Source organism: Antedon bifida, chromosome 2, assembly GCF_963402885.1.
Source record: "Antedon bifida chromosome 2, ecAntBifi1.1, whole genome shotgun sequence".
NCBI lineage: Eukaryota > Metazoa > Echinodermata > Crinoidea > Comatulida > Antedonidae > Antedon > Antedon bifida.
In genome coordinates, this window is record NC_136227.1 from 23,119,843 (window position 1) to 23,143,444 (window position 23,602).

Here is a 23,602-nt window from a genome sequence, read left to right on the forward strand (position 1 = left end):
CATACTTCCGGTCATTTTTTGACAAATGTTTCCATTAGGACGAATATTAATATGCATCTTCCAAATAATTTGACACTAAAATTATTTAATTTAATGTAAGCGTTGCGGAGATATGGTTATTTTGTTTTCAATTGGATTAAAATATTCAAATTGAGGTCAAAGGTCAAGGAAAAACTTTAGAAATTTGATAACATGGGTTTTTATAACTAGCATGGTTAAAAAATTCATAAAATGCAATGCTTGCACTTTCCTTCTGATTTGCAGACTAAAATACATTAGGAATGGGCTATTTGTGACTTTGTATACGATTATATGTATTTCAATTTCAATGGCTACCATTTTTATTTTTGGGCGCCATCTTGGAACTCACTTTATATAATATTTCCTGAATCGGTTTTACTGACCTCAGAAATTCTCGATTCAGTACATTATTTGTCTATTTGTAACTTTTACAGCCAGAGATATATGATAATATACCAATTTACTGGCAGCCATTTTGGATTTTGGCCGCCGTCTTGGAAAATCGGAAGCTGATCGGGTGGCTCCTAGGCAAAAATCAATTAGTACGCCTAAAAGAAGCCTCATGCCAAATTTGGTTCTTTTGTCCACCGTGTAACGTTTTAGTCGCTAATCCACCTGACTAATTATGCCAGATGACGTGGGCCTCCAAATAGTGCCAAAAAGCATAATAATGCCATAAATGGCAACTATGGCTGGTAGCGGTGAGGTCGACCTCTCGCCCATGGAATGCAAATCAGATGACGTGTACGCAATTCCACCACCCGGCTTACGCCACACAATAAGAAGCCAAAATATCAGCAAGAAATACAAAAATTTCAAGATCACATGCAACATAATGTATAAATCAGATAACTACTTCCACGATACTATATAAGTTCAAATATACGAAAACAACGTCAAAAATGAGAAACAGTGAGACGAGCTGTGTCGCCGTGTTGCAGCGCCACTTAGATGGTTTCGGTATTTCTCATTAATTTTTACATTACTATAGCATTTGTACGTTATGTACAAATGTGAGCCGGTAAAACATTTAGTTAGAAAAATGGTTTCGGTATTTCTCATGAATGTTTACATTATATCATTTGTACGTTATGTAGTGAGCCGGTAAAAGAATATTGGCAGCGGTGGGATTCGAACCCACGCCATCGAAATGACTGGTGCCTTAAACCAGCACCTTAGACCGCTCGGCCATGCTACCTTGAATGTTGTCACATTTAGTTAGAAAAATGGTTTCAGTATTTCTCATGAATGTTTACATTATATCATTTGTACGTTATGTAGTGAGCCGGTAAAAGAATATTGGCAGCGGTGGGATTCGAACCCACGCCATCGAAATGACTGGTGCCTTAAACCAGCGCCTTAGACCGCTCGGCCACGCTACCTTGAATGTTGTCACATTTATTTAGAAAAATGGTTTCGGTATTTCACATGAATTTTTACATTGTATCATTTGTACGTTATGTAGGCCTAGTGAGCCGGTAAAAGAATATTGGCAGCGGTGGGATTCGAACCCACGTCATCGAAATGACTGGTGCCTAGAACCAGCGCCTTAGCCACGCTACCTTGAATGTTGTCACATTTAGTTAGAAAAATGGTTTCGGTATTTCTCATGAATGTTTACATTATATCATTAATTTGTACGTTATGTAGTGAGCCGGTAAAAGAATATTGGCAGAGGTGGGATTCGAACCCACGCCACCGAAATGACTGGTGCCTAAAACCAGCGCCTTAGACCGCTCGGCCACGCTACCTTGAATGTTGTCAAATTTAGTTAGAAAAATGGTTTCGGTATTTCTCATGAAATTTTACATTATATCATTTGTACGTTATGTAGTGAGCCGGTAAAATAATATTGGCAGCGGTGGGATTCGAACCCACGCCATCGAAATGACTGGTGCCTTAAACCAGCGCCTTAGACCGCTCGGCCACGCTACCGTGAATGTTCTTTCAATTATGGCTTCGGGTTTTCTCATGATTTTATCATTCATATTATTTGTACGTTATGATATGAGCCGGTAAAAGAATATTGGCAGCGGTGGGATTCGAACCCACGCCATCGAAATGACTGGTGCCTAAAACCAGCGCCTTAGACCGCTCGGCCACGCTACCTTGAATGTTGTCACATTTAGTTAGAAAAATGGTTTCGGTATTTCACATGAATTTTTACATTATATCATTTGTACGTTATGTAGGCCTAGTGAGCCGGTAAATAAATATTAGCAGCGGTGGGATTCGAACCCACGCCATCGAAATGACTGGTGCCTTAAACCAGCGCCTTAGACCGCTTGGCCACGCTACCTTGAATGTTGTCAAATTTAGTTAGTCAGGTGCCGTTTTCGGCCACCTCGACTTATATGGACTATACCATTATTATGATAGGGGTGTGGTGTATTATGTTTTATGTAGAGAAGGGTGTCTATTGAATGGGAAGACAATACAATTGTTCTGTTATGTAACCTACAGTACAAACTACAAGGAACAATACAAAACATCAAAAACTAGCAATGCATGTACTTTTTATAAGGCATGTTATTATTAGGTACTGTGTTAGGGAATGCCAAGATTTTGTAACAATATTACTATATTAACTAAAGATATTTTAAATAAAACAAATTTTATAGACAAATTTAATGAAGAACCATCTACTAACTGGATAAAGCCATTTAGGAAAAATAATAAACAAGTTGATCATAACGAGTGGTTTTCGAAGGCCCAATGCAAAACAACGTTAACGGAATATACTATGTATAAAGGAACTCCAAACCTTGAACAATATTTGTTAGATAAAACTAATTTTAAGAGTATCAATTTAAAATTTAAAGCAAGATCAAACTCTCTAGATCTTGAGGGTCGTAGACAATCCTGGTCAAATCATAACACAGGATTATGTAAGATGTGTAGTACTAACGAAAAAGAAACAGTAAACCATTTTTTATTTAAATGTCCTTCATTAAACTCTGTTTAATTAAGTATGTACTGGGATAATTTTTGTTGTATCTCAGGAATTAAAACACCATTTTATGCTAGACAATTTATTCACTGAATGCTTGCTTGACTCGTTCTACAGCGAACGGCTTGCCGATTATATTGGAAGACACCAATCATCCTCTTCATGGCGACATTATCAGCTCCGTTTTGCATTCGCTATTATAACGTTTTGATGCAAACTTTGTTCAATTAGAACATGTATTTCTACACAGAAACGTTTAAAAACGTGTTTAAAAAGTTTTAGAAAAACCAAACCTAAAAACACGCAATGTCAAACGCTGTGTTTTCTGGGAACAAAATGGTACAGATTCATTGACAAAATTATAATGTTTATTTGTTTTACTGATTACCTAATAATCAGTATGTGATAGATCTTATTAGTACTACTGTCATCTTTATTAAATGTACTACTGTGTTAATTAAATTATATTTTTTATTTGTAACTGGAATAAAAACTTTCTTTATATACTTTCTGTATCTATAAATCCGTAAAAATTATTCAATATCCACCTTAGGGAATCCACCTAATATATTAAGGAAGGATACCTAAAAATTATATAGAAATAAAGAGCCATAATATACTGTAGGCCTATTAACTTGAAAACTGAAATTAATTCTACAGCATGCAGGGCGTAGTTGTTTTCCCTTTGTTGCTGAAACATAATGCACTAAACAAAAGAACAAAAGCAGCAGTATTTTAACACATTAACACACTCAAATAATAAATGGGACACCCCTATTTTCCCATCTTTTTATAATGGTATAGTCCATACAAGTCGAGGTGGCCGAAAACGGCACCTGATCCGAAAAATGGTTTCGGTATTTCTCATGAAATTTTACAATATTTGTACGTTATGTAATGAGCCGGTAAAAGAATATTGGCAGCAGTGGGATTTGAACCCACGCCATCGAAATGACTGGTGCCTTAAACCAACGCCTTAGACCGCTCGGCCACGCTACCTTGAATGTTGTCACATTTAGTTAGAAAAATGGTTTCGGTATTTCTCATGAATGTTTACATTATATCATTAATTTGTACGTTATGTAGTGAGCCGGTAAAAGAATATTGGCAGCGGTGGGATTCGAACCCACGCCACCGAAATGACTGGTGCCTAAAACCAGCGCCTTAGACCGCTCGTCCACGCTACCTTGAATGTTGTCACATTTAGTTAGAAAAATGTTTTCGGTATTTCTCATGAAATTTTACAATATATCATTTGTACGTTATGTAATGAGCCGGTAAAAGAATATTGGCAGCGGTGGGATTCGAACCCACGCCATCGAAATGACTGGTGCCTAAAACCAGCACCTTAGACCGCTCGGCCACGCTACCTTGAATGTTGTCAAATTTAGTTAGAAAAATTGTTTCGGTATTTCTCATGAAATTTTACATTATATCATTTTTACGTTATGTAGTGAGCCGGTAAAAGAATATTGGCAGCGGTGGGATTCGAATCCACGCCATCGAAATGACTGGTGCCTTAAACCAGCGCCTTAGACCGCTCGGCCACGCTACCGTGAATGTTTTTTCAATTATGGCTTCGTGTTTTCTCATGATTTTATCATTCATATTATTTGTACGTTATGATATGAGCCGGTAAAAGAATATTGGCAGCGGTGGGATTCGAACCCACGCCATCGAAATGACTGGTGCCTAAAACCAGCGCCTTAGACCGCTCGGCCACGCTACCTTGAATGTTGTCAAATTTAGTTAGAAAAATGGTTTCGGTATTTCTCCTGAAATTTTACATTATATCATTTGTACGTTATGTAGGCCTAGTGGGCCGGTAAATAAATATTAGCAGCGGTGGGATTCGAACCCACGCCATCGAAATGACTGGTGCCTTAAACCAGCGCCTTAGACCGCTCGGCCACGCTACCTTGAATGTTGTCAAATTTAGTTAGAAAAATGGTTTCGGTATTTCTCATGAAATTTTACAATATTTGTACGTTATGTAATGAGCCGGTAAAAGAATATTGGCAGCGGTGGGATTCGAACCCACGCCATCGAAATGACTGGTGCCTTAAACCAGCGCATTTGACCGCTCGGCCACGCTACCGTGAATGTTCTTTCAATTATGGTTTCGGGTTTTTTTCATGATTTTATCATTCATAATATCTGTACGTTATGATATGAGCCGGTAAAAGAACATTGGCAGCGGTGGGATTCGAACCCACGCCATCGAAATGACTGGTGCCTAAAACCAGCGCCTTAGACCGCTCGTCCACGCTACCTTGAATGTTGTCACATTTAGTTAGAAAAATGTTTTCGGTATTTCTCATGAAATTTTACAATATATCATTTGTACGTTATGTAATGAGCCGGTAAAAGAATATTGGCAGCGGTGGGATTCGAACCCACGCCATCGAAATGACTGGTGCCTAAAACCAGCGCCTTAGACCGCTCGGCCACGCTACCTTGAATGTTGTCAAATTTAGTTAGAAAAATGGTTTCGGTATTTCTCATGAAATTTTACATTATATCATTTGTACGTTATGTAGTGAGCCGGTAAAAGAATATTGGCAGCGGTGGGATTCGAACCCACGCCATCGAAATGACTGGTGCCTTAAACCAGCGCCTTAGACCGCTCGGCCACGCTACCGTGAATGTTCTTTCAATTATGCCTTCGTGTTTTCTCATGATTTTATCATTCATATTATTTGTACGTTATGATATGAGCCGGTAAAAGAATATTGGCAGCGGTGGGATTCGAACCCACGCCATCGAAATGACTGGTGCCTAAAACCAGCGCCTTAGACCGCTCGGCCACGCTACCTTGAATGTTGTCACATTTAGTTAGAAAAATGGTTTCGGTATTTCACATGAATTTTTACATTATATCATTTGTACGTTATGTAGGCCTAGTGGGCCGGTAAATAAATATTAGCAGCGGTGGGATTCGAACCCACGCCATCGAAATGACTGGTGCCTTAAACCAGCGCCTTAGACCGCTCGGCCACGCTACCGTGAATGTTCTTTCAATTATGGCTTCGTGTTTTCTCATGATTTTATCATTCATATCATTTGTACGTTATGTAATGAGCCGGTAAAAGAATATTGGCAGCGGTGGGATTCGAACCCACGCCATCGAAATGACTGGTGCCTAAAACCAGCGCCTTAGACCGCTCGGCCACGCTACCTTGAATGTTGTCAAATTTAGTTAGAAAAATGGTTTCGGTATTTCTCATGAAATTTTACATTATATCATTTGTACGTTATGTAGTGAGCCGGTAAAAGAATATTGGCAGCGGTGGGATTCGAACCCACGCCATCGAAATGACTGGTGCCTTAAACCAGCGCCTTAGACCGCTCAGCCACGCTACCGTGAATGTTCTTTCAATTATGCCTTCGTGTTTTCTCATGATTTTATCATTCATATTATTTGTACGTTATGATATGAGCCGGTAAAAGAATATTGGCAGCGGTGGGATTCGAACCCACGCCATCGAAATGACTGGTGCCTAAAACCAGCGCCTTAGACCGCTCGGCCACGCTACCTTGAATGTTGTCAAATTTAGTTAGAAAAATGGTTTCGGTATTTCTCATGAAATTTTACATTATATCATTTGTACGTTATGTAGGCCTAGTGGACCGGTAAATAAATATTAGCAGCGGTGGGATTCGAACCCACGCCATCGAAATGACTGGTGCCTTAAACCAGCGCCTTAGACCGCTCGGCCACGCTACCTTGAATGTTGTCAAATTTAGTTAGAAAAATGGTTTCGGTATTTCTCATGAAATTTTACAATATTTGTACGTTATGTAATGAGCCGGTAAAAGAATATTGGCAGCGGTGGGATTCGAACCCACGCCATCGAAATGACTGGTGCCTTAAACCAGCGCATTTGACCGCTCGGCCACGCTACCGTGAATGTTCTTTCAATTATGGTTTCGGGTTTTTTTCATGATTTTATCATTCATAATATCTGTACGTTATGATATGAGCCGGTAAAAGAACATTGGCAGCGGTGGGATTCGAACCCACGCCATCGAAATGACTGGTGCCTAAAACCAGCGCCTTGGACCACTCGGCCACGCTACCTTGAATGTTGTCAACCCACATTTATTTAGAAAAACGGTTTCGGTATTTCTCATGAATTTTTTACATTATATCATTAATTTGTACGTTATGTAGTGAGCCGGTAAAAGAATATTGGCAGCGGTGGGATTCGAACCCACGCCATCGAAATGACTGGTGCCTAAAACCAGCGCCTTAGACCGCTCGGCCACGCTACCTTGAATGTTGTCAAATTTAGTTAGAAAAATGGTTTCGGTATTTCTCATGAAATTTTACATTATATCATTTGTACGTTATGTAGGCCTAGTGGGCCGGTAAATAAATATTAGCAGCGGTGGGATTCGAACCCACGCCATCGAAATGACTGGTGCCTTAAACCAGCGCCTTAGACCGCTCGGCCACGCTACCTTGAATGTTGTCAAATTTAGTTAGAAAAATGGTTTCGGTATTTCTCATGAAATTTTACAATATTTGTACGTTATGTAATGAGCCGGTAAAAGAATATTGGCAGCGGTGGGATTCGAACCCACGCCATCGAAATGACTGGTGCCTTAAACCAGCGCATTTGACCGCTCGGCCACGCTACCGTGAATGTTCTTTCAATTATGGTTTCGGGTTTTTTTCATGATTTTATCATTCATAATATCTGTACGTTATGATATGAGCCGGTAAAAGAACATTGGCAGCGGTGGGATTCGAACCCACGCCATCGAAATGACTGGTGCCTAAAACCAGCGCCTTAGACCGCTCGTCCACGCTACCTTGAATGTTGTCACATTTAGTTAGAAAAATGTTTTCGGTATTTCTCATGAAATTTTACAATATATCATTTGTACGTTATGTAATGAGCCGGTAAAAGAATATTGGCAGCGGTGGGATTCGAACCCACGCCATCGAAATGACTGGTGCCTTAAACCAGCGCCTTAGACCGCTCGGCCACGCTACCTTGAATGTTGTCAAATTTAGTTACAAAAATGGTTTCGGTATTTCTCATGAAATTTTACATTATATCATTTGTACGTTATGTAGGCCTAGTGGACCGGTAAATAAATATTAGCAGCGGTGGGATTCGAACCCACGCCATCGAAATGACTGGTGCCTTAAACCAGCGCCTTAGACCGCTCGGCCACGCTACCTTGAATGTTGTCAAATTTAGTTAGAAAAATGGTTTCGGTATTTCTCATATTTTCTCATTTCTCAAATTTTACAATATTTGTACGTTATGTAATGAGCCGGTAAAAGAATATTGGCAGCGGTGGGATTCGAACCCACGCCATCGAAATGACTGGTGCCTTAAACCAGCGCATTTGACCGCTCGGCCACGCTACCGTGAATGTTCTTTCAATTATGGTTTCGGGTTTTTTTCATGATTTTATCATTCATAATATCTGTACGTTATGATATGAGCCGGTAAAAGAACATTGGCAGCGGTGGGATTCGAACCCACGCCATCGAAATGACTGGTGCCTAAAACCAGCGCCTTAGACCGCTCGTCCACGCTACCTTGAATGTTGTCACATTTAGTTAGAAAAATGTTTTCGGTATTTCTCATGAAATTTTACAATATATCATTTGTACGTTATGTAATGAGCCGGTAAAAGAATATTGGCAGCGGTGGGATTCGAACCCACGCCATCGAAATGACTGGTGCCTAAAACCAGCGCCTTAGACCGCTCGGCCACGCTACCTTGAATGTTGTCAAATTTAGTTAGAAAAATGGTTTCGGTATTTCTCATGAAATTTTACATTATATCATTTGTACGTTATGTAGTGAGCCGGTAAAAGAATATTGGCAGCGGTGGGATTCGAACCCACGCCATCGAAATGACTGGTGCCTTAAACCAGCGCCTTAGACCGCTCGGCCACGCTACCGTGAATGTTCTTTCAATTATGGCTTCGTGTTTTCTCATGATTTTATCATTCATATTATTTGTACGTTATGATATGAGCCGGTAAAAGAATATTGGCAGCGGTGGGATTCGAACCCACGCCATCGAAATGACTGGTGCCTAAAACCAGCGCCTTAGACCGCTCGGCCACGCTACCTTGAATGTTGTCACATTTAGTTAGAAAAATGGTTTCGGTATTTCACATGAATTTTTACATTATATCATTTGTACGTTATGTAGGCCTAGTGGGCCGGTAAATAAATATTAGCAGCGGTGGGATTCGAACCCACGCCATCGAAATGACTGGTGCCTTAAACCAGCGCCTTAGACCGCTCGGCCACGCTACCGTGAATGTTCTTTCAATTATGGCTTCGTGTTTTCTCATGATTTTATCATTCATATCATTTGTACGTTATGTAGTGAGCCGGTAAAAGCATATTGGCAGCGGTGGGATTCGAACCCACGCCATCGAAATGACTGGTGCCTTAAACCAGCGCCTTAGACCGCTCGGCCACGCTACCGTGAATGTTCTTTCAATTATGGCTTCGTGTTTTCTCATGATTTTATCATTCATATTATTTGTACGTTATGATATGAGCCGGTAAAAGAATATTGGCAGCGGTGGGATTCGAACCCACGCCATCGAAATGACTGGTGCCTAAAACCAGCGCCTTAGACCGCTCGGCCACGCTACCTTGAATGTTGTCACATTTAGTTAGAAAAATGGTTTCGGTATTTCACATGAATTTTTACATTATATCATTTGTACGTTATGTAGGCCTAGTGGGCCGGTAAATAAATATTAGCAGCGGTGGGATTCGAACCCACGCCATCGAAATGACTGGTGCCTTAAACCAGCGCCTTAGACCGCTCGGCCACGCTACCGTGAATGTTCTTTCAATTATGGCTTCGTGTTTTCTCATGATTTTATCATTCATATTATTTGTACGTTATGATATGAGCCGGTAAAAGAATATTGGCAGCGGTGGGATTCGAACCCACGCCATCGAAATGACTGGTGCCTAAAACCAACGCCTTAGACCGCTCGGCCACGCTACCTTGAATGTTGTCAAATTTAGTTACAAAAATGGTTTCGGTATTTCTCATGAAATTTTACATTATATCATTTGTACGTTATGTAGGCCTAGTGGACCGGTAAATAAATATTAGCAGCGGTGGGATTCGAACCCACGCCATCGAAATGACTGGTGCCTTAAACCAGCGCCTTAGACCGCTCGGCCACGCTACCTTGAATGTTGTCAAATTTAGTTAGAAAAATGGTTTCGGTATTTCTCATGAAATTTTACAATATTTGTACGTTATGTAATGAGCCGGTAAAAGAATATTGGCAGCGGTGGGATTCGAACCCACGCCATCGAAATGACTGGTGCCTTAAACCAGCGCATTTGACCGCTCGGCCACGCTACCGTGAATGTTCTTTCAATTATGGTTTCGGGTTTTTTTCATGATTTTATCATTCATAATATCTGTACGTTATGATATGAGCCGGTAAAAGAACATTGGCAGCGGTGGGATTCGAACCCACGCCATCGAAATGACTGGTGCCTAAAACCAGCGCCTTAGACCGCTCGTCCACGCTACCTTGAATGTTGTCACATTTAGTTAGAAAAATGTTTTCGGTATTTCTCATGAAATTTTACAATATATCATTTGTACGTTATGTAATGAGCCGGTAAAAGAATATTGGCAGCGGTGGGATTCGAACCCACGCCATCGAAATGACTGGTGCCTAAAACCAGCGCCTTAGACCGCTCGGCCACGCTACCTTGAATGTTGTCAAATTTAGTTAGAAAAATGGTTTCGGTATTTCTCATGAAATTTTACATTATATCATTTGTACGTTATGTAGTGAGCCGGTAAAAGAATATTGGCAGCGGTGGGATTCGAACCCACGCCATCGAAATGACTGGTGCCTTAAACCAGCGCCTTAGACCGCTCGGCCACGCTACCGTGAATGTTCTTTCAATTATGGCTTCGTGTTTTCTCATGATTTTATCATTCATATTATTTGTACGCTATGATATGAGCCGGTAAAAGAATATTGGCAGCGGTGGGATTCGAACCCACGCCATCGAAATGACTGGTGCCTAAAACCAGCGCCTTAGACCGCTCGGCCACGCTACCTTGAATGTTGTCACATTTAGTTAGAAAAATGGTTTCGGTATTTCACATGAATTTTTACATTATATCATTTGTACGTTATGTAGGCCTAGTGGGCCGGTAAATAAATATTAGCAGCGGTGGGATTCGAACCCACGCCATCGAAATGACTGGTGCCTTAAACCAGCGCCTTAGACCGCTCGGCCACGCTACCGTGAATGTTCTTTCAATTATGGCTTCGTGTTTTCTCATGATTTTATCATTCATATTATTTGTACGTTATGATATGAGCCGGTAAAAGAATATTGGCAGCGGTGGGATTCGAACCCACGCCATCGAAATGACTGGTGCCTAAAACCAGCGCCTTAGACCGCTCGGCCACGCTACCTTGAATGTTGTCACATTTAGTTAGAAAAATGGTTTCGGTATTTCACATGAATTTTTACATTATATCATTTGTACGTTATGTAGGCCTAGTGGGCCGGTAAATAAATATTAGCAGCGGTGGGATTCGAACCCACGCCATCGAAATGACTGGTGCCTTAAACCAGCGCCTTAGACCGCTCGGCCACGCTACCGTGAATGTTCTTTCAATTATGGCTTCGTGTTTTCTCATGATTTTATCATTCATATTATTTGTACGTTATGATATGAGCCGGTAAAAGAATATTGGCAGCGGTGGGATTCGAACCCACGCCATCGAAATGACTGGTGCCTAAAACCAACGCCTTAGACCGCTCGGCCACGCTACCTTGAATGTTGTCAAATTTAGTTACAAAAATGGTTTCGGTATTTCTCATGAAATTTTACATTATATCATTTGTACGTTATGTAGGCCTAGTGGACCGGTAAATAAATATTAGCAGCGGTGGGATTCGAACCCACGCCATCGAAATGACTGGTGCCTTAAACCAGCGCCTTAGACCGCTCGGCCACGCTACCTTGAATGTTGTCAAATTTAGTTAGAAAAATGGTTTCGGTATTTCTCATGAAATTTTACAATATTTGTACGTTATGTAATGAGCCGGTAAAAGAATATTGGCAGCGGTGGGATTCGAACCCACGCCATCGAAATGACTGGTGCCTTAAACCAGCGCATTTGACCGCTCGGCCACGCTACCGTGAATGTTCTTTCAATTATGGTTTCGGGTTTTTTTCATGATTTTATCATTCATAATATCTGTACGTTATGATATGAGCCGGTAAAAGAACATTGGCAGCGGTGGGATTCGAACCCACGCCATCGAAATGACTGGTGCCTAAAACCAGCGCCTTAGACCGCTCGTCCACGCTACCTTGAATGTTGTCACATTTAGTTAGAAAAATGTTTTCGGTATTTCTCATGAAATTTTACAATATATCATTTGTACGTTATGTAATGAGCCGGTAAAAGAATATTGGCAGCGGTGGGATTCGAACCCACGCCATCGAAATGACTGGTGCCTAAAACCAGCGCCTTAGACCGCTCGGCCACGCTACCTTGAATGTTGTCAAATTTAGTTAGAAAAATGGTTTCGGTATTTCTCATGAAATTTTACATTATATCATTTGTACGTTATGTAGTGAGCCGGTAAAAGAATATTGGCAGCGGTGGGATTCGAACCCACGCCATCGAAATGACTGGTGCCTTAAACCAGCGCCTTAGACCGCTCGGCCACGCTACCGTGAATGTTCTTTCAATTATGGCTTCGTGTTTTCTCATGATTTTATCATTCATATTATTTGTACGCTATGATATGAGCCGGTAAAAGAATATTGGCAGCGGTGGGATTCGAACCCACGCCATCGAAATGACTGGTGCCTAAAACCAGCGCCTTAGACCGCTCGGCCACGCTACCTTGAATGTTGTCACATTTAGTTAGAAAAATGGTTTCGGTATTTCACATGAATTTTTACATTATATCATTTGTACGTTATGTAGGCCTAGTGGGCCGGTAAATAAATATTAGCAGCGGTGGGATTCGAACCCACGCCATCGAAATGACTGGTGCCTTAAACCAGCGCCTTAGACCGCTCGGCCACGCTACCGTGAATGTTCTTTCAATTATGGCTTCGTGTTTTCTCATGATTTTATCATTCATATTATTTGTACGTTATGATATGAGCCGGTAAAAGAATATTGGCAGCGGTGGGATTCGAACCCACGCCATCGAAATGACTGGTGCCTAAAACCAGCGCCTTAGACCGCTCGGCCACGCTACCTTGAATGTTGTCACATTTAGTTAGAAAAATGGTTTCGGTATTTCACATGAATTTTTACATTATATCATTTGTACGTTATGTAGGCCTAGTGGGCCGGTAAATAAATATTAGCAGCGTTGGGATTCGAACCCACGCCATCGAAATGACTGGTGCCTTAAACCAGCGCCTTAGACCGCTCGGCCACGCTACCTTGAATGTTGTCAAATTTAGTTAGAAAAATGGTTTCGGTATTTCTCATGAAATTTTACAATATTTGTACGTTATGTAATGAGCCGGTAAAAGAATATTGGCAGCGGTGGGATTCGAACCCACGCCATCGAAATGACTGGTGCCTTAAACCAGCGCCTTTGACCGCTCGGCCACGCTACCGTGAATGTTCTTTCAATTATGGTTTCGGGTTTTTTTCATGATTTTATCATTCATAATATCTGTACGTTATGATATGAGCCGGTAAAAGAACATTGGCAGCGGTGGGATTCAAGCCACGCCATCGAAATGACTGATACCTAAAACCAGCGCCTTGGACCACTCGGCCACGCTACCTTGAATGTTGTCAACTCACATTTATTTAGAAAAACGGTTTCGGTATTTCTCATGAATTTTTTACATTATATCATTAATTTGTACGTTATGTAGTGAGCCGGTAAAAGAATATTGGCAGCGGTGGGATTCGAACCCACGCCATCGAAATGACTGGTGCCTAAAACCAGCGCCTTAGACCGCTCGGCCACGCTACCTTGAATGTTGTCACATTTAGTTAGAAAAATGGTTTCGGTATTTCACATGAATTTTTACATTATATCATTTGTACGTTATGTAGGCCTAGTGGGCCGGTAAATAAATATTAGCAGCGGTGGGATTCGAACCCACGCCATCGAAATGACTGGTGCCTTAAACCAGCGCCTTAGACCGCTCGGCCACGCTACCGTGAATGTTCTTTCAATTATGGCTTCGTGTTTTCTCATGATTTTATCATTCATATTATTTGTACGTTATGATATGAGCCGGTAAAAGAATATTGGCAGCGGTGGGATTCGAACCCACGCCATCGAAATGACTGGTGCCTAAAACCAGCGCCTTAGACCGCTCGGCCACGCTACCTTGAATGTTGTCACATTTAGTTAGAAAAATGGTTTCGGTATTTCACATGAATTTTTACATTATATCATTTGTACGTTATGTAGGCCTAGTGGGCCGGTAAATAAATATTAGCAGCGTTGGGATTCGAACCCACGCCATCGAAATGACTGGTGCCTTAAACCAGCGCCTTAGACCGCTCGGCCACGCTACCTTGAATGTTGTCAAATTTAGTTAGAAAAATGGTTTCGGTATTTCTCATGAAATTTTACAATATTTGTACGTTATGTAATGAGCCGGTAAAAGAATATTGGCAGCGGTGGGATTCGAACCCACGCCATCGAAATGACTGGTGCCTTAAACCAGCGCCTTTGACCGCTCGGCCACGCTACCGTGAATGTTCTTTCAATTATGGTTTCGGGTTTTTTTCATGATTTTATCATTCATAATATCTGTACGTTATGATATGAGCCGGTAAAAGAACATTGGCAGCGGTGGGATTCAAGCCACGCCATCGAAATGACTGATACCTAAAACCAGCGCCTTGGACCACTCGGCCACGCTACCTTGAATGTTGTCAACTCACATTTATTTAGAAAAACGGTTTCGGTATTTCTCATGAATTTTTTACATTATATCATTAATTTGTACGTTATGTAGTGAGCCGGTAAAAGAATATTGGCAGCGGTGGGATTCGAACCCACGCCATCGAAATGACTGGTGCCTAAAACCAGCGCCTTAGCCACGCTTCCTTGAATGTTGTCACATTTAGTTAGAAAAATGGTTTCGGTATTTCTCATGAATTTTTACAATATATCATTAATTTGTACGTTATGTGGTGAGCCGGTAAAAGAATATTGGCAGCGGTGGGATTCGAACCCACGCCATCGAAATGACTGGTGCCTAAAACCAGCGCCTTAGACCGCTCGGCCACGCTACCTTGAATGTTGTCACATTTAGTTAGAAAAATGTTTTCGGTATTTCTCATGAATTTTTACATTATATCATATGTACGTTATGTAATGAGCCGGTAAAAGAATATTGGCAGCGGTGGGATTCCAACCCAGGCCATCGAAATGACTGGTGCCTTAAACCAGCGCCTTAGACCGCTCGGCTACGCTACCGTGAATGTTCTTTCAATTATGGTTTCGGGTTTTTTCATGATTTTATCATTCATATTATTTGTACGTTATGATATGAGCCGGTAAAAGAATATTGGCAGCGGTGGGATTCGAACCCACGCCATCGAAATGACTGGTGCCTAAAACCAGCGCCTTAGACCGCTCGTCCACGCTACCTTGAATGTTGTCACATTTAGTTAGAAAAATGTTTTCGGTATTTCTCATGAAATTTTACAATATATCATTTGTACGTTATGTAATGAGCCGGTAAAAGAATATTGGCAGCGGTGGGATTCGAACCCACGCCATCGAAATGACTGGTGCCTAAAACCAGCGCCTTAGACCGCTCGGCCACGCTACCTTGAATGTTGTCAAATTTAGTTAGAAAAATGGTTTCGGTATTTCTCATGAAATTTTACATTATATCATTTGTACGTTATGTAGTGAGCCGGTAAAAGAATATTGGCAGCGGTGTGATTCGAACCCACGCCATCGAAATGACTGGGGCCTAAAAACAGCGCCTTAGACCGCTCGGCCACGCTACCTTCAATGTTGTCAAATTTAGTTAGAAAAATGGTTTCGGTATTTCTCATGAAATTTTACATTATATCATTTGTACGTTATGTAGTGAGCCGGTAAAAGAATATTGGCAGCGGTGGGATTCGAACCCACGCCATCGAAATGACTGGTGCCTTAAACCAGCGCCTTAGACCGCTCGGCCACGCTACCGTGAATGTTCTTTCAATTATGGCTTCGTGTTTTCTCATGATTTTATCATTCATATTATTTGTACGTTATGATATGAGCCGGTAAAAGAATATTGGCAGCGGTGGGATTCGAACCCACGCCATCGAAATGACTGGTGCCTAAAACCAGCGCCTTAGACCGCTCGGCCACGCTACCTTGAATGTTGTCAAATTTAGTTAGAAAAATGGTTTCGGTATTTCTCATGAAATTTTACATTTTATCATTTGTACGTTATGTAGTGAGCCGGTAAAAGAATATTGGCAGCGGTGGGATTCGAACCCACGCCATCGAAATGACTGGTGCCTCAAACCAGCGCCTTAGACCGCTCGGTCACGCTACCGTGAATGTTCTTTCAATTATGGCTTCGTGTTTTCTCATGATTTTATCATTCATATTATTTGTACGTTATGATATGAGCCGGTAAAAGAATATTGGCAGCGGTGGGATTCGAACCCACGCCATCGAAATGACTGGTGCCTAAAACCAGCGCCTTAGACCGCTCGGCCACGCTACCTTGAATGTTGTCACATTTAGTTAGAAAAATGTTTTCGGTATTTCTCATGAAATTTTACAATATATCATTTGTACGTTATGTAATGAGCCGGTAAAAGAATATTGTCAGCGGTGGGATTCGAACCCACGCCATCGAAATGACTGGTGCCTAAAACCAGCGCCTTAGACCGCTCGGCCACGCTACCTTGAATGTTGTCAAATTTAGTTAGAAAAATGGTTTCGGTATTTCTCATGAAATTTTACATTATATCATTTGTACGTTATGTAGTGAGCCGGTAAAAGAATATTGGCAGCGGTGTGATTCGAACCCACGCCATCGAAATGACTGGTGCCTAAAACCAGCGCCTTAGACCGCTCGGCCACGCTACCTTGAATGTTGTCAAATTTAGTTAGAAAAATGGTTTCGGTATTTCTCATGAAATTTTACATTATATCATTTGTACGTTATGTAGTGAGCCGGTAAAAGAATATTGGCAGCGGTGGGATTCGAACCCACGCCATCGAAATGACTGGTTCCTTAAACCAGCGCCTTAGACCGCTCGGCCACGCTACCATGAATGTTCTTTCAATTATGGCTTCGTGTTTTCTCATGATTTTATCATTCATATTATTTGTACGTTATGATATGAGCCGGTAAAAGAATATTGGCAGCGGTGGGATTCGAACCCACGCCATCGAAATGACTGGTGCCTAAAACCAGCGCCTTAGACCGCTCGGCCACGCTACCTTGAATGTTGTCACATTTAGTTAGAAAAATGGTTTCGGTATTTCTCATGAAATTTTACAATATTTGTACGTTATGTAATGAGCCGGTAAAAGAATATTGGCAGCGGTGGGATTCGAACCCACGCCATCGAAATGACTGGTGCCTTAAACCAGCGCATTTGACCGCTCGGCCACGCTACCGTGAATGTTCTTTCAATTATGGTTTCGGGTTTTTTTCATGATTTTATCATTCATAATATCTGTACGTTATGATATGAGCCGGTAAAAGAACATTGGCAGCGGTGGGATTCGAACCCACGCCATCGAAATGACTGGTGCCTAAAACCAGCGCCTTAGACCGCTCGTCCACGCTACCTTGAATGTTGTCACATTTAGTTAGAAAAATGTTTTCGGTATTTCTCATGAAATTTTACAATATATCATTTGTACGTTATGTAATGAGCCGGTAAAAGAATATTGGCAGCGGTGGGATTCGAACCCACGCCATCGAAATGACTGGTGCCTAAAACCAGCGCCTTAGACCGCTCGGCCACGCTACCTTGAATGTTGTCAAATTTAGTTAGAAAAATGGTTTCGGTATTTCTCATGAAATTTTACATTATATCATTTGTACGTTATGTAGTGAGCCGGTAAAAGAATATTGGCAGCGGTGGGATTCGAACCCACGCCATCGAAATGACTGGTGCCTTAAACCAGCGCCTTAGACCGCTCGGCCACGCTACCGTGAATGTTCTTTCAATTATGGCTTCGTGTTTTCTCATGATTTTATCATTCATATTATTTGTACGCTATGATATGAGCCGGTAAAAGAATATTGGCAGCGGTGGGATTCGAACCCACGCCATCGAAATGACTGGTGCCTAAAACCAGCGCCTTAGACCGCTCGGCCACGCTACCTTGAATGTTGTCACATTTAGTTAGAAAAATGGTTTCGGTATTTCACATGAATTTTTACATTATATCATTTGTACGTTATGTAGGCCTAGTGGGCCGGTAAATAAATATTAGCAGCGGTGGGATTCGAACCCACGCCATCGAAATGACTGGTGCCTTAAACCAGCGCCTTAGACCGCTCGGCCACGCTACCGTGAATGTTCTTTCAATTATGGCTTCGTGTTTTCTCATGATTTTATCATTCATATTATTTGTACGTTATGATATGAGCCGGTAAAAGAATATTGGCAGCGGTGGGATTCGAACCCACGCCATCGAAATGACTGGTGCCTAAAACCAGCGCCTTAGACCGCTCGGCCACGCTACCTTGAATGTTGTCACATTTAGTTAGAAAAATGGTTTCGGTATTTCACATGAATTTTTACATTATATCATTTGTACGTTATGTAGGCCTAGTGGGCCGGTAAATAAATATTAGCAGCGTTGGGATTCGAACCCACGCCATCGAAATGACTGGTGCCTTAAACCAGCGCCTTAGACCGCTCGGCCACGCTACCTTGAATGTTGTCAAATTTAGTTAGAAAAATGGTTTCGGTATTTCTCATGAAATTTTACAATATTTGTACGTTATGTAATGAGCCGGTAAAAGAATATTGGCAGCGGTGGGATTCGAACCCACGCCATCGAAATGACTGGTGCCTTAAACCAGCGCCTTTGACCGCTCGGCCACGCTACCGTGAATGTTCTTTCAATTATGGTTTCGGGTTTTTTTCATGATTTTATCATTCATAATATCTGTACGTTATGATATGAGCCGGTAAAAGAACATTGGCAGCGGTGGGATTCAAGCCACGCCATCGAAATGACTGATACCTAAAACCAGCGCCTTGGACCACTCGGCCACGCTACCTTGAATGTTGTCAACTCACATTTATTTAGAAAAACGGTTTCGGTATTTCTCATGAATTTTTTACATTATATCATTAATTTGTACGTTATGTAGTGAGCCGGTAAAAGAATATTGGCAGCGGTGGGATTCGAACCCACGCCATCGAAATGACTGGTGCCTAAAACCAGCGCCTTAGCCACGCTTCCTTGAATGTTGTCACATTTAGTTAGAAAAATGGTTTCGGTATTTCTCATGAATTTTTACAATATATCATTAATTTGTACGTTATGTGGTGAGCCGGTAAAAGAATATTGGCAGCGGTGGGATTCGAACCCACGCCATCGAAATGACTGGTGCCTAAAACCAGCGCCTTAGACCGCTCGGCCACGCTACCTTGAATGTTGTCACATTTAGTTAGAAAAATGTTTTCGGTATTTCTCATGAATTTTTACATTATATCATATGTACGTTATGTAATGAGCCGGTAAAAGAATATTGGCAGCGGTGGGATTCCAACCCAGGCCATCGAAATGACTGGTGCCTTAAACCAGCGCCTTAGACCGCTCGGCTACGCTACCGTGAATGTTCTTTCAATTATGGTTTCGGGTTTTTTCATGATTTTATCATTCATATTATTTGTACGTTATGATATGAGCCGGTAAAAGAATATTGGCAGCGGTGGGATTCGAACCCACGCCATCGAAATGACTGGTGCCTAAAACCAGCGCCTTAGACCGCTCGTCCACGCTACCTTGAATGTTGTCACATTTAGTTAGAAAAATGTTTTCGGTATTTCTCATGAAATTTTACAATATATCATTTGTACGTTATGTAATGAGCCGGTAAAAGAATATTGGCAGCGGTGGGATTCGAACCCACGCCATCGAAATGACTGGTGCCTAAAACCAGCGCCTTAGACCGCTCGGCCACGCTACCTTGAATGTTGTCAAATTTAGTTAGAAAAATGGTTTCGGTATTTCTCATGAAATTTTACATTATATCATTTGTACGTTATGTAGTGAGCCGGTAAAAGAATATTGGCAGCGGTGGGATTCGAACCCACGCCATCGAAATAACTGGTGCCTTAAACTAGCGCCTTAGACCGCTCGGCCACGCTACCGTGAATGTTCTTTCAATTATGGCTTCGTGTTTTCTCATGATTTTATCATTCATATTATTTGTACGTTATGATATGAGCCGGTAAAAGAATATTGGCAGCGGTGGGATTCGAACCCACGCCATCGAAATGACTGGTGCCTAAAACCAGCGCCTTAGACCACTCGGCCACGCTACCTTGAATGTTGTCACATTTAGTTAGAAAAATGGTTTCGGTATTTCACATGAATTTTTACATTATATCATTTGTACGTTATGTAGGCCTAGTGGGCCGGTAAATAAATATTAGCAGCGGTGGGATTCGAACCCACGCCATCGCAATGACTGGTGCCTTAAACCAGCGCCTTGGACCACTCGGCCACGCTACCTTGAATGTTGTCAACCCACATTTATTTAGAAAAACGGTTTCGGTATTTCTCATGAATTTTTTACATTATATCATTAATTTGTACGTTATGTAGTGAGCCGGTAAAAGAATATTGGCAGCGGTGGGATTCGAACCCACGCCATCGAAATGACTGGTGCCTAAAACCAGCGCCTTAGCCACGCTTCCTTGAATGTTGTCACATTTAGTTAGAAAAATGGTTTCGGTATTTCTCATGAATTTTTACAATATATCATTAATTTGTACGTTATGTGGTGAGCCGGTAAAAGAATATTGGCAGCGGTGGGATTCGAACCCACGCCATCAAAATGACTGGTGCCTAAAACCAGCGCCTTAGACCGCTCGGCCACGCTACCTTGAATGTTGTCACATTTAGTTAGAAAAATGGTTTCGGTATTTCTCATGAAATTTTACATTATATCATTTGTACGTTATGTAGTGAGCCGGTAAAAGAATATTGGCAGCGGTGGGATTCGAACCCACGCCATCGAAATGACTGGTGCCTTAAACAAGCGCCTTAGACCGCTCGGTCACGCTACCGTGAATGTTCTTTCAATTATGGCTTCGTGTTGTCTCATGATTTTATCATTCATATTATTTGTACGTTATGATATGAGCCGGTAAAAGAATATTGGCAGCGGTGGGATTCGAACCCACGCCATCGAAATGACTGGTGCCTAAAACCAGCGCCTTAGACCGCTCGGCCACGCTACCTTGAATGTTGTCACATTTAGTTAGAAAAATGGTTTCGGTATTTCACATGAATTTTTACATTATATCATTTGTACGTTATGTAGGCCTAGTGGGCCGGTAAATAAATATTAGCAGCGGTGGGATTCGAACCCACGCCATCGAAATGACTGGTGCCTTAAACCAGTGCCTTAGACCGCTCGGCCACGCTACCTTGAATGTTGTCAAATTTAGTTAGAAAAATGGTTTCGGTATTTCTCATGAAATTTTACATTATATCATTTGTACGTTATGTAATGAGCCGGTAAAAGAATATTGGCAGCGGTGGGATTCGAACCCACGCCATCGAAATGACTGGTGCCTTAAACCAGCGCATTTGACCGCTCGGCCACGCTACCGTGAATGTTCTTTCAATTATGGTTTCGGGTTTTTTTCATGATTTTATCATTCATAATATCTGTACGTTATGATATGAGCCGGTAAAAGAACATTGGCAGCGGTGGGATTCGAACCCACGCCATCGAAATGACTGGTGCCTAAAACCAGCGCCTTAGACCGCTCGTCCACGCTACCTTGAATGTTGTCACATTTAGTTAGAAAAATGTTTTCGGTATTTCTCATGAAATTTTACAATATATCATTTGTACGTTATGTAATGAGCCGGTAAAAGAATATTGGCAGCGGTGGGATTCGAACCCACGCCATCGAAATGACTGGTGCCTAAAACCAGCGCCTTAGACCGCTCGGCCACGCTACCTTGAATGTTGTCAAATTTAGTTAGAAAAATGGTTTCGGTATTTCTCATGAAATTTTACAATATTTGTACGTTATGTAATGAGCCGGTAAAAGAATATTGGCAGCGGTGGGATTCGAACCCACGCCATCGAAATGACTGGTGCCTTAAACCAGCGCATTTGACCGCTCGGCCACGCTACCGTGAATGTTCTTTCAATTATGGCTTCGTGTTTTCTCATGATTTTATCATTCATATTATTTGTACGTTATGATATGAGCCGGTAAAAGAATATTGGCAGCGGTGGGATTCGAACCCACGCCATCGAAATGACTGGTGCCTAAAACCAGCGCCTTAGACCGCTCGGCCACGCTACCTTGAATGTTGTCACATTTAGTTAGAAAAATGGTTTCGGTATTTCACATGAATTTTTACATTATATCATTTGTACGTTATGTAGGCCTAGTGGGCCGGTAAATAAATATTAGCAGCGGTGGGATTCGAACCCACGCCATCGAAATGACTGGTGCCTAAAACCAGCGCCTTAGACCGCTCGTCCACGCTACCTTGAATGTTGTCACATTTAGTTAGAAAAATGTTTTCGGTATTTCTCATGAAATTTTACAATATATCATTTGTACGTTATGTAATGAGCCGGTAAAAGAATATTGGCAGCGGTGGGATTCGAACCCACGCCATCGAAATGACTGGTGCCTAAAACCAGCGCCTTAGACCGCTCGGCCACGCTACCTTGAATGTTGTCAAATTTAGTTAGAAAAATGGTTTCGGTATTTCTCATGAAATTTTACAATATTTGTACGTTATGTAATGAGCCGGTAAAAGAATATTGGCAGCGGTGGGATTCGAACCCACGCCATCGAAATGACTGGTGCCTTAAACCAGCGCATTTGACCGCTCGGCCACGCTACCGTGAATGTTCTTTCAATTATGGCTTCGTGTTTTCTCATGATTTTATCATTCATATTATTTGTACGTTATGATATGAGCCGGTAAAAGAATATTGGCAGCGGTGGGATTCGAACCCACGCCATCGAAATGACTGGCGCCTAAAACCAGCGCCTTAGCCACGCTTCCTTGAATGTTGTCACATTTAGGTAGAAAAATGGTTTCGGTATTTCTCATGAATTTTTACAATATATCATTAATTTGTACGTTATGTGGTGAGCCGGTAAAAGAATATTGGCAGCGGTGGGATTCGAACCCACGCCATCGAAATGACTGGTGCCTAAAACCAGCGCCTTAGACCGCTCGGCCACGCTACCTTGAATGTTGTCACATTTAGTTAGAAAAATGTTTTCGGTATTTCTCATGAAATTTTACATTATATCATTTGTACGTTATGTAGTGAGCCGGTAAAAGAATATTGGCAGCGGTGGGATTCGAACCCACGCCATCGAAATGACTGGTGCCTTAAACCAGCGCCTTAGACCGCTCGGTCACGCTACCGTGA

The 23,602-nt window shown here is 41.7% G+C and overlaps 86 non-coding genes across 86 annotated transcripts; all 86 read right to left on the reverse strand.

Annotated features, from left to right (window-relative positions):
- Nucleotides 1–1,137: 1,137 nt before the first annotated feature.
- Nucleotides 1,138–1,219, reverse strand: Trnal-aag (transfer RNA leucine (anticodon AAG)). Its single transcript has one exon. It is a non-coding gene; the product is annotated as a tRNA-Leu (tRNA).
- Nucleotides 1,220–1,321: 102 nt separating this feature from the next.
- On the reverse strand, nt 1,322–1,403 carry Trnal-aag (transfer RNA leucine (anticodon AAG)). Its single transcript has one exon. It is a non-coding gene; the product is annotated as a tRNA-Leu (tRNA).
- A 471-nt stretch (nt 1,404–1,874) lies between these two features.
- On the reverse strand, nt 1,875–1,956 carry Trnal-aag (transfer RNA leucine (anticodon AAG)). The gene has a single exon. It is a non-coding gene; the product is annotated as a tRNA-Leu (tRNA).
- Nucleotides 1,957–2,048: 92 nt separating this feature from the next.
- On the reverse strand, nt 2,049–2,130 carry Trnal-uag (transfer RNA leucine (anticodon UAG)). Its single transcript has one exon. It is a non-coding gene; the product is annotated as a tRNA-Leu (tRNA).
- A 108-nt stretch (nt 2,131–2,238) lies between these two features.
- Trnal-aag (transfer RNA leucine (anticodon AAG)) lies at nt 2,239–2,320 on the reverse strand. Its single transcript has one exon. It is a non-coding gene; the product is annotated as a tRNA-Leu (tRNA).
- Nucleotides 2,321–3,888: 1,568 nt separating this feature from the next.
- Trnal-aag (transfer RNA leucine (anticodon AAG)) lies at nt 3,889–3,970 on the reverse strand. Its single transcript has one exon. It is a non-coding gene; the product is annotated as a tRNA-Leu (tRNA).
- Nucleotides 3,971–4,260: 290 nt separating this feature from the next.
- Trnal-uag (transfer RNA leucine (anticodon UAG)) lies at nt 4,261–4,342 on the reverse strand. The gene has a single exon. It is a non-coding gene; the product is annotated as a tRNA-Leu (tRNA).
- A 102-nt stretch (nt 4,343–4,444) lies between these two features.
- Trnal-aag (transfer RNA leucine (anticodon AAG)) lies at nt 4,445–4,526 on the reverse strand. The gene has a single exon. It is a non-coding gene; the product is annotated as a tRNA-Leu (tRNA).
- A 92-nt stretch (nt 4,527–4,618) lies between these two features.
- Trnal-uag (transfer RNA leucine (anticodon UAG)) lies at nt 4,619–4,700 on the reverse strand. Its single transcript has one exon. It is a non-coding gene; the product is annotated as a tRNA-Leu (tRNA).
- Nucleotides 4,701–4,808: 108 nt separating this feature from the next.
- On the reverse strand, nt 4,809–4,890 carry Trnal-aag (transfer RNA leucine (anticodon AAG)). Its single transcript has one exon. It is a non-coding gene; the product is annotated as a tRNA-Leu (tRNA).
- A 97-nt stretch (nt 4,891–4,987) lies between these two features.
- Trnal-aag (transfer RNA leucine (anticodon AAG)) lies at nt 4,988–5,069 on the reverse strand. The gene has a single exon. It is a non-coding gene; the product is annotated as a tRNA-Leu (tRNA).
- Nucleotides 5,070–5,346: 277 nt separating this feature from the next.
- Nucleotides 5,347–5,428, reverse strand: Trnal-uag (transfer RNA leucine (anticodon UAG)). Its single transcript has one exon. It is a non-coding gene; the product is annotated as a tRNA-Leu (tRNA).
- Nucleotides 5,429–5,530: 102 nt separating this feature from the next.
- Trnal-aag (transfer RNA leucine (anticodon AAG)) lies at nt 5,531–5,612 on the reverse strand. Its single transcript has one exon. It is a non-coding gene; the product is annotated as a tRNA-Leu (tRNA).
- Nucleotides 5,613–5,704: 92 nt separating this feature from the next.
- Nucleotides 5,705–5,786, reverse strand: Trnal-uag (transfer RNA leucine (anticodon UAG)). Its single transcript has one exon. It is a non-coding gene; the product is annotated as a tRNA-Leu (tRNA).
- Nucleotides 5,787–5,894: 108 nt separating this feature from the next.
- On the reverse strand, nt 5,895–5,976 carry Trnal-aag (transfer RNA leucine (anticodon AAG)). Its single transcript has one exon. It is a non-coding gene; the product is annotated as a tRNA-Leu (tRNA).
- A 92-nt stretch (nt 5,977–6,068) lies between these two features.
- Trnal-uag (transfer RNA leucine (anticodon UAG)) lies at nt 6,069–6,150 on the reverse strand. The gene has a single exon. It is a non-coding gene; the product is annotated as a tRNA-Leu (tRNA).
- Nucleotides 6,151–6,252: 102 nt separating this feature from the next.
- On the reverse strand, nt 6,253–6,334 carry Trnal-aag (transfer RNA leucine (anticodon AAG)). Its single transcript has one exon. It is a non-coding gene; the product is annotated as a tRNA-Leu (tRNA).
- Nucleotides 6,335–6,426: 92 nt separating this feature from the next.
- Nucleotides 6,427–6,508, reverse strand: Trnal-uag (transfer RNA leucine (anticodon UAG)). The gene has a single exon. It is a non-coding gene; the product is annotated as a tRNA-Leu (tRNA).
- Nucleotides 6,509–6,616: 108 nt separating this feature from the next.
- Nucleotides 6,617–6,698, reverse strand: Trnal-aag (transfer RNA leucine (anticodon AAG)). Its single transcript has one exon. It is a non-coding gene; the product is annotated as a tRNA-Leu (tRNA).
- A 97-nt stretch (nt 6,699–6,795) lies between these two features.
- On the reverse strand, nt 6,796–6,877 carry Trnal-aag (transfer RNA leucine (anticodon AAG)). Its single transcript has one exon. It is a non-coding gene; the product is annotated as a tRNA-Leu (tRNA).
- Nucleotides 6,878–6,970: 93 nt separating this feature from the next.
- Nucleotides 6,971–7,052, reverse strand: Trnal-uag (transfer RNA leucine (anticodon UAG)). The gene has a single exon. It is a non-coding gene; the product is annotated as a tRNA-Leu (tRNA).
- Nucleotides 7,053–7,164: 112 nt separating this feature from the next.
- Nucleotides 7,165–7,246, reverse strand: Trnal-uag (transfer RNA leucine (anticodon UAG)). The gene has a single exon. It is a non-coding gene; the product is annotated as a tRNA-Leu (tRNA).
- Nucleotides 7,247–7,354: 108 nt separating this feature from the next.
- On the reverse strand, nt 7,355–7,436 carry Trnal-aag (transfer RNA leucine (anticodon AAG)). The gene has a single exon. It is a non-coding gene; the product is annotated as a tRNA-Leu (tRNA).
- A 97-nt stretch (nt 7,437–7,533) lies between these two features.
- On the reverse strand, nt 7,534–7,615 carry Trnal-aag (transfer RNA leucine (anticodon AAG)). The gene has a single exon. It is a non-coding gene; the product is annotated as a tRNA-Leu (tRNA).
- Nucleotides 7,616–7,892: 277 nt separating this feature from the next.
- On the reverse strand, nt 7,893–7,974 carry Trnal-aag (transfer RNA leucine (anticodon AAG)). Its single transcript has one exon. It is a non-coding gene; the product is annotated as a tRNA-Leu (tRNA).
- A 108-nt stretch (nt 7,975–8,082) lies between these two features.
- On the reverse strand, nt 8,083–8,164 carry Trnal-aag (transfer RNA leucine (anticodon AAG)). Its single transcript has one exon. It is a non-coding gene; the product is annotated as a tRNA-Leu (tRNA).
- Nucleotides 8,165–8,275: 111 nt separating this feature from the next.
- Nucleotides 8,276–8,357, reverse strand: Trnal-aag (transfer RNA leucine (anticodon AAG)). Its single transcript has one exon. It is a non-coding gene; the product is annotated as a tRNA-Leu (tRNA).
- Nucleotides 8,358–8,634: 277 nt separating this feature from the next.
- On the reverse strand, nt 8,635–8,716 carry Trnal-uag (transfer RNA leucine (anticodon UAG)). Its single transcript has one exon. It is a non-coding gene; the product is annotated as a tRNA-Leu (tRNA).
- A 102-nt stretch (nt 8,717–8,818) lies between these two features.
- On the reverse strand, nt 8,819–8,900 carry Trnal-aag (transfer RNA leucine (anticodon AAG)). Its single transcript has one exon. It is a non-coding gene; the product is annotated as a tRNA-Leu (tRNA).
- Nucleotides 8,901–8,992: 92 nt separating this feature from the next.
- On the reverse strand, nt 8,993–9,074 carry Trnal-uag (transfer RNA leucine (anticodon UAG)). Its single transcript has one exon. It is a non-coding gene; the product is annotated as a tRNA-Leu (tRNA).
- A 108-nt stretch (nt 9,075–9,182) lies between these two features.
- Nucleotides 9,183–9,264, reverse strand: Trnal-aag (transfer RNA leucine (anticodon AAG)). Its single transcript has one exon. It is a non-coding gene; the product is annotated as a tRNA-Leu (tRNA).
- A 92-nt stretch (nt 9,265–9,356) lies between these two features.
- On the reverse strand, nt 9,357–9,438 carry Trnal-aag (transfer RNA leucine (anticodon AAG)). The gene has a single exon. It is a non-coding gene; the product is annotated as a tRNA-Leu (tRNA).
- Nucleotides 9,439–9,530: 92 nt separating this feature from the next.
- Trnal-uag (transfer RNA leucine (anticodon UAG)) lies at nt 9,531–9,612 on the reverse strand. Its single transcript has one exon. It is a non-coding gene; the product is annotated as a tRNA-Leu (tRNA).
- A 108-nt stretch (nt 9,613–9,720) lies between these two features.
- Trnal-aag (transfer RNA leucine (anticodon AAG)) lies at nt 9,721–9,802 on the reverse strand. Its single transcript has one exon. It is a non-coding gene; the product is annotated as a tRNA-Leu (tRNA).
- A 92-nt stretch (nt 9,803–9,894) lies between these two features.
- On the reverse strand, nt 9,895–9,976 carry Trnal-uag (transfer RNA leucine (anticodon UAG)). The gene has a single exon. It is a non-coding gene; the product is annotated as a tRNA-Leu (tRNA).
- A 108-nt stretch (nt 9,977–10,084) lies between these two features.
- On the reverse strand, nt 10,085–10,166 carry Trnal-aag (transfer RNA leucine (anticodon AAG)). Its single transcript has one exon. It is a non-coding gene; the product is annotated as a tRNA-Leu (tRNA).
- Nucleotides 10,167–10,263: 97 nt separating this feature from the next.
- Trnal-aag (transfer RNA leucine (anticodon AAG)) lies at nt 10,264–10,345 on the reverse strand. The gene has a single exon. It is a non-coding gene; the product is annotated as a tRNA-Leu (tRNA).
- Nucleotides 10,346–10,622: 277 nt separating this feature from the next.
- Nucleotides 10,623–10,704, reverse strand: Trnal-uag (transfer RNA leucine (anticodon UAG)). The gene has a single exon. It is a non-coding gene; the product is annotated as a tRNA-Leu (tRNA).
- Nucleotides 10,705–10,806: 102 nt separating this feature from the next.
- Nucleotides 10,807–10,888, reverse strand: Trnal-aag (transfer RNA leucine (anticodon AAG)). Its single transcript has one exon. It is a non-coding gene; the product is annotated as a tRNA-Leu (tRNA).
- A 92-nt stretch (nt 10,889–10,980) lies between these two features.
- Nucleotides 10,981–11,062, reverse strand: Trnal-uag (transfer RNA leucine (anticodon UAG)). The gene has a single exon. It is a non-coding gene; the product is annotated as a tRNA-Leu (tRNA).
- Nucleotides 11,063–11,170: 108 nt separating this feature from the next.
- Trnal-aag (transfer RNA leucine (anticodon AAG)) lies at nt 11,171–11,252 on the reverse strand. Its single transcript has one exon. It is a non-coding gene; the product is annotated as a tRNA-Leu (tRNA).
- Nucleotides 11,253–11,344: 92 nt separating this feature from the next.
- On the reverse strand, nt 11,345–11,426 carry Trnal-uag (transfer RNA leucine (anticodon UAG)). The gene has a single exon. It is a non-coding gene; the product is annotated as a tRNA-Leu (tRNA).
- Nucleotides 11,427–11,534: 108 nt separating this feature from the next.
- On the reverse strand, nt 11,535–11,616 carry Trnal-aag (transfer RNA leucine (anticodon AAG)). Its single transcript has one exon. It is a non-coding gene; the product is annotated as a tRNA-Leu (tRNA).
- Nucleotides 11,617–11,708: 92 nt separating this feature from the next.
- On the reverse strand, nt 11,709–11,790 carry Trnal-uag (transfer RNA leucine (anticodon UAG)). The gene has a single exon. It is a non-coding gene; the product is annotated as a tRNA-Leu (tRNA).
- A 108-nt stretch (nt 11,791–11,898) lies between these two features.
- On the reverse strand, nt 11,899–11,980 carry Trnal-aag (transfer RNA leucine (anticodon AAG)). Its single transcript has one exon. It is a non-coding gene; the product is annotated as a tRNA-Leu (tRNA).
- A 97-nt stretch (nt 11,981–12,077) lies between these two features.
- On the reverse strand, nt 12,078–12,159 carry Trnal-aag (transfer RNA leucine (anticodon AAG)). The gene has a single exon. It is a non-coding gene; the product is annotated as a tRNA-Leu (tRNA).
- A 277-nt stretch (nt 12,160–12,436) lies between these two features.
- Nucleotides 12,437–12,518, reverse strand: Trnal-uag (transfer RNA leucine (anticodon UAG)). Its single transcript has one exon. It is a non-coding gene; the product is annotated as a tRNA-Leu (tRNA).
- Nucleotides 12,519–12,620: 102 nt separating this feature from the next.
- On the reverse strand, nt 12,621–12,702 carry Trnal-aag (transfer RNA leucine (anticodon AAG)). Its single transcript has one exon. It is a non-coding gene; the product is annotated as a tRNA-Leu (tRNA).
- A 92-nt stretch (nt 12,703–12,794) lies between these two features.
- Nucleotides 12,795–12,876, reverse strand: Trnal-uag (transfer RNA leucine (anticodon UAG)). Its single transcript has one exon. It is a non-coding gene; the product is annotated as a tRNA-Leu (tRNA).
- Nucleotides 12,877–12,984: 108 nt separating this feature from the next.
- Nucleotides 12,985–13,066, reverse strand: Trnal-aag (transfer RNA leucine (anticodon AAG)). The gene has a single exon. It is a non-coding gene; the product is annotated as a tRNA-Leu (tRNA).
- A 92-nt stretch (nt 13,067–13,158) lies between these two features.
- Trnal-uag (transfer RNA leucine (anticodon UAG)) lies at nt 13,159–13,240 on the reverse strand. The gene has a single exon. It is a non-coding gene; the product is annotated as a tRNA-Leu (tRNA).
- A 287-nt stretch (nt 13,241–13,527) lies between these two features.
- On the reverse strand, nt 13,528–13,609 carry Trnal-aag (transfer RNA leucine (anticodon AAG)). Its single transcript has one exon. It is a non-coding gene; the product is annotated as a tRNA-Leu (tRNA).
- Nucleotides 13,610–13,895: 286 nt separating this feature from the next.
- Nucleotides 13,896–13,977, reverse strand: Trnal-uag (transfer RNA leucine (anticodon UAG)). Its single transcript has one exon. It is a non-coding gene; the product is annotated as a tRNA-Leu (tRNA).
- Nucleotides 13,978–14,085: 108 nt separating this feature from the next.
- Trnal-aag (transfer RNA leucine (anticodon AAG)) lies at nt 14,086–14,167 on the reverse strand. The gene has a single exon. It is a non-coding gene; the product is annotated as a tRNA-Leu (tRNA).
- Nucleotides 14,168–14,259: 92 nt separating this feature from the next.
- Trnal-uag (transfer RNA leucine (anticodon UAG)) lies at nt 14,260–14,341 on the reverse strand. The gene has a single exon. It is a non-coding gene; the product is annotated as a tRNA-Leu (tRNA).
- Nucleotides 14,342–14,628: 287 nt separating this feature from the next.
- Nucleotides 14,629–14,710, reverse strand: Trnal-aag (transfer RNA leucine (anticodon AAG)). Its single transcript has one exon. It is a non-coding gene; the product is annotated as a tRNA-Leu (tRNA).
- A 465-nt stretch (nt 14,711–15,175) lies between these two features.
- On the reverse strand, nt 15,176–15,257 carry Trnal-uag (transfer RNA leucine (anticodon UAG)). The gene has a single exon. It is a non-coding gene; the product is annotated as a tRNA-Leu (tRNA).
- A 460-nt stretch (nt 15,258–15,717) lies between these two features.
- Trnal-uag (transfer RNA leucine (anticodon UAG)) lies at nt 15,718–15,799 on the reverse strand. The gene has a single exon. It is a non-coding gene; the product is annotated as a tRNA-Leu (tRNA).
- A 286-nt stretch (nt 15,800–16,085) lies between these two features.
- On the reverse strand, nt 16,086–16,167 carry Trnal-aag (transfer RNA leucine (anticodon AAG)). The gene has a single exon. It is a non-coding gene; the product is annotated as a tRNA-Leu (tRNA).
- A 92-nt stretch (nt 16,168–16,259) lies between these two features.
- Trnal-uag (transfer RNA leucine (anticodon UAG)) lies at nt 16,260–16,341 on the reverse strand. Its single transcript has one exon. It is a non-coding gene; the product is annotated as a tRNA-Leu (tRNA).
- Nucleotides 16,342–16,443: 102 nt separating this feature from the next.
- Trnal-gag (transfer RNA leucine (anticodon GAG)) lies at nt 16,444–16,525 on the reverse strand. Its single transcript has one exon. It is a non-coding gene; the product is annotated as a tRNA-Leu (tRNA).
- A 92-nt stretch (nt 16,526–16,617) lies between these two features.
- Trnal-uag (transfer RNA leucine (anticodon UAG)) lies at nt 16,618–16,699 on the reverse strand. The gene has a single exon. It is a non-coding gene; the product is annotated as a tRNA-Leu (tRNA).
- Nucleotides 16,700–17,169: 470 nt separating this feature from the next.
- Nucleotides 17,170–17,251, reverse strand: Trnal-aag (transfer RNA leucine (anticodon AAG)). The gene has a single exon. It is a non-coding gene; the product is annotated as a tRNA-Leu (tRNA).
- Nucleotides 17,252–17,343: 92 nt separating this feature from the next.
- Nucleotides 17,344–17,425, reverse strand: Trnal-uag (transfer RNA leucine (anticodon UAG)). Its single transcript has one exon. It is a non-coding gene; the product is annotated as a tRNA-Leu (tRNA).
- A 97-nt stretch (nt 17,426–17,522) lies between these two features.
- Nucleotides 17,523–17,604, reverse strand: Trnal-aag (transfer RNA leucine (anticodon AAG)). The gene has a single exon. It is a non-coding gene; the product is annotated as a tRNA-Leu (tRNA).
- A 277-nt stretch (nt 17,605–17,881) lies between these two features.
- On the reverse strand, nt 17,882–17,963 carry Trnal-uag (transfer RNA leucine (anticodon UAG)). Its single transcript has one exon. It is a non-coding gene; the product is annotated as a tRNA-Leu (tRNA).
- A 102-nt stretch (nt 17,964–18,065) lies between these two features.
- Nucleotides 18,066–18,147, reverse strand: Trnal-aag (transfer RNA leucine (anticodon AAG)). The gene has a single exon. It is a non-coding gene; the product is annotated as a tRNA-Leu (tRNA).
- Nucleotides 18,148–18,239: 92 nt separating this feature from the next.
- On the reverse strand, nt 18,240–18,321 carry Trnal-uag (transfer RNA leucine (anticodon UAG)). Its single transcript has one exon. It is a non-coding gene; the product is annotated as a tRNA-Leu (tRNA).
- A 108-nt stretch (nt 18,322–18,429) lies between these two features.
- Nucleotides 18,430–18,511, reverse strand: Trnal-aag (transfer RNA leucine (anticodon AAG)). Its single transcript has one exon. It is a non-coding gene; the product is annotated as a tRNA-Leu (tRNA).
- A 92-nt stretch (nt 18,512–18,603) lies between these two features.
- Nucleotides 18,604–18,685, reverse strand: Trnal-uag (transfer RNA leucine (anticodon UAG)). Its single transcript has one exon. It is a non-coding gene; the product is annotated as a tRNA-Leu (tRNA).
- Nucleotides 18,686–18,972: 287 nt separating this feature from the next.
- Nucleotides 18,973–19,054, reverse strand: Trnal-aag (transfer RNA leucine (anticodon AAG)). Its single transcript has one exon. It is a non-coding gene; the product is annotated as a tRNA-Leu (tRNA).
- A 465-nt stretch (nt 19,055–19,519) lies between these two features.
- On the reverse strand, nt 19,520–19,601 carry Trnal-uag (transfer RNA leucine (anticodon UAG)). Its single transcript has one exon. It is a non-coding gene; the product is annotated as a tRNA-Leu (tRNA).
- A 460-nt stretch (nt 19,602–20,061) lies between these two features.
- Nucleotides 20,062–20,143, reverse strand: Trnal-uag (transfer RNA leucine (anticodon UAG)). The gene has a single exon. It is a non-coding gene; the product is annotated as a tRNA-Leu (tRNA).
- Nucleotides 20,144–20,245: 102 nt separating this feature from the next.
- Nucleotides 20,246–20,327, reverse strand: Trnal-aag (transfer RNA leucine (anticodon AAG)). The gene has a single exon. It is a non-coding gene; the product is annotated as a tRNA-Leu (tRNA).
- A 92-nt stretch (nt 20,328–20,419) lies between these two features.
- On the reverse strand, nt 20,420–20,501 carry Trnal-uag (transfer RNA leucine (anticodon UAG)). Its single transcript has one exon. It is a non-coding gene; the product is annotated as a tRNA-Leu (tRNA).
- Nucleotides 20,502–20,609: 108 nt separating this feature from the next.
- Trnal-aag (transfer RNA leucine (anticodon AAG)) lies at nt 20,610–20,691 on the reverse strand. Its single transcript has one exon. It is a non-coding gene; the product is annotated as a tRNA-Leu (tRNA).
- Nucleotides 20,692–20,982: 291 nt separating this feature from the next.
- On the reverse strand, nt 20,983–21,064 carry Trnal-uag (transfer RNA leucine (anticodon UAG)). The gene has a single exon. It is a non-coding gene; the product is annotated as a tRNA-Leu (tRNA).
- A 276-nt stretch (nt 21,065–21,340) lies between these two features.
- Nucleotides 21,341–21,422, reverse strand: Trnal-uag (transfer RNA leucine (anticodon UAG)). Its single transcript has one exon. It is a non-coding gene; the product is annotated as a tRNA-Leu (tRNA).
- A 108-nt stretch (nt 21,423–21,530) lies between these two features.
- Nucleotides 21,531–21,612, reverse strand: Trnal-aag (transfer RNA leucine (anticodon AAG)). The gene has a single exon. It is a non-coding gene; the product is annotated as a tRNA-Leu (tRNA).
- A 102-nt stretch (nt 21,613–21,714) lies between these two features.
- Trnal-aag (transfer RNA leucine (anticodon AAG)) lies at nt 21,715–21,796 on the reverse strand. The gene has a single exon. It is a non-coding gene; the product is annotated as a tRNA-Leu (tRNA).
- Nucleotides 21,797–22,073: 277 nt separating this feature from the next.
- On the reverse strand, nt 22,074–22,155 carry Trnal-uag (transfer RNA leucine (anticodon UAG)). The gene has a single exon. It is a non-coding gene; the product is annotated as a tRNA-Leu (tRNA).
- Nucleotides 22,156–22,252: 97 nt separating this feature from the next.
- On the reverse strand, nt 22,253–22,334 carry Trnal-aag (transfer RNA leucine (anticodon AAG)). Its single transcript has one exon. It is a non-coding gene; the product is annotated as a tRNA-Leu (tRNA).
- Nucleotides 22,335–22,426: 92 nt separating this feature from the next.
- Trnal-uag (transfer RNA leucine (anticodon UAG)) lies at nt 22,427–22,508 on the reverse strand. The gene has a single exon. It is a non-coding gene; the product is annotated as a tRNA-Leu (tRNA).
- Nucleotides 22,509–22,800: 292 nt separating this feature from the next.
- On the reverse strand, nt 22,801–22,882 carry Trnal-uag (transfer RNA leucine (anticodon UAG)). The gene has a single exon. It is a non-coding gene; the product is annotated as a tRNA-Leu (tRNA).
- A 97-nt stretch (nt 22,883–22,979) lies between these two features.
- Nucleotides 22,980–23,061, reverse strand: Trnal-aag (transfer RNA leucine (anticodon AAG)). The gene has a single exon. It is a non-coding gene; the product is annotated as a tRNA-Leu (tRNA).
- A 271-nt stretch (nt 23,062–23,332) lies between these two features.
- Nucleotides 23,333–23,414, reverse strand: Trnal-uag (transfer RNA leucine (anticodon UAG)). Its single transcript has one exon. It is a non-coding gene; the product is annotated as a tRNA-Leu (tRNA).
- Nucleotides 23,415–23,602: the final 188 nt, after the last annotated feature.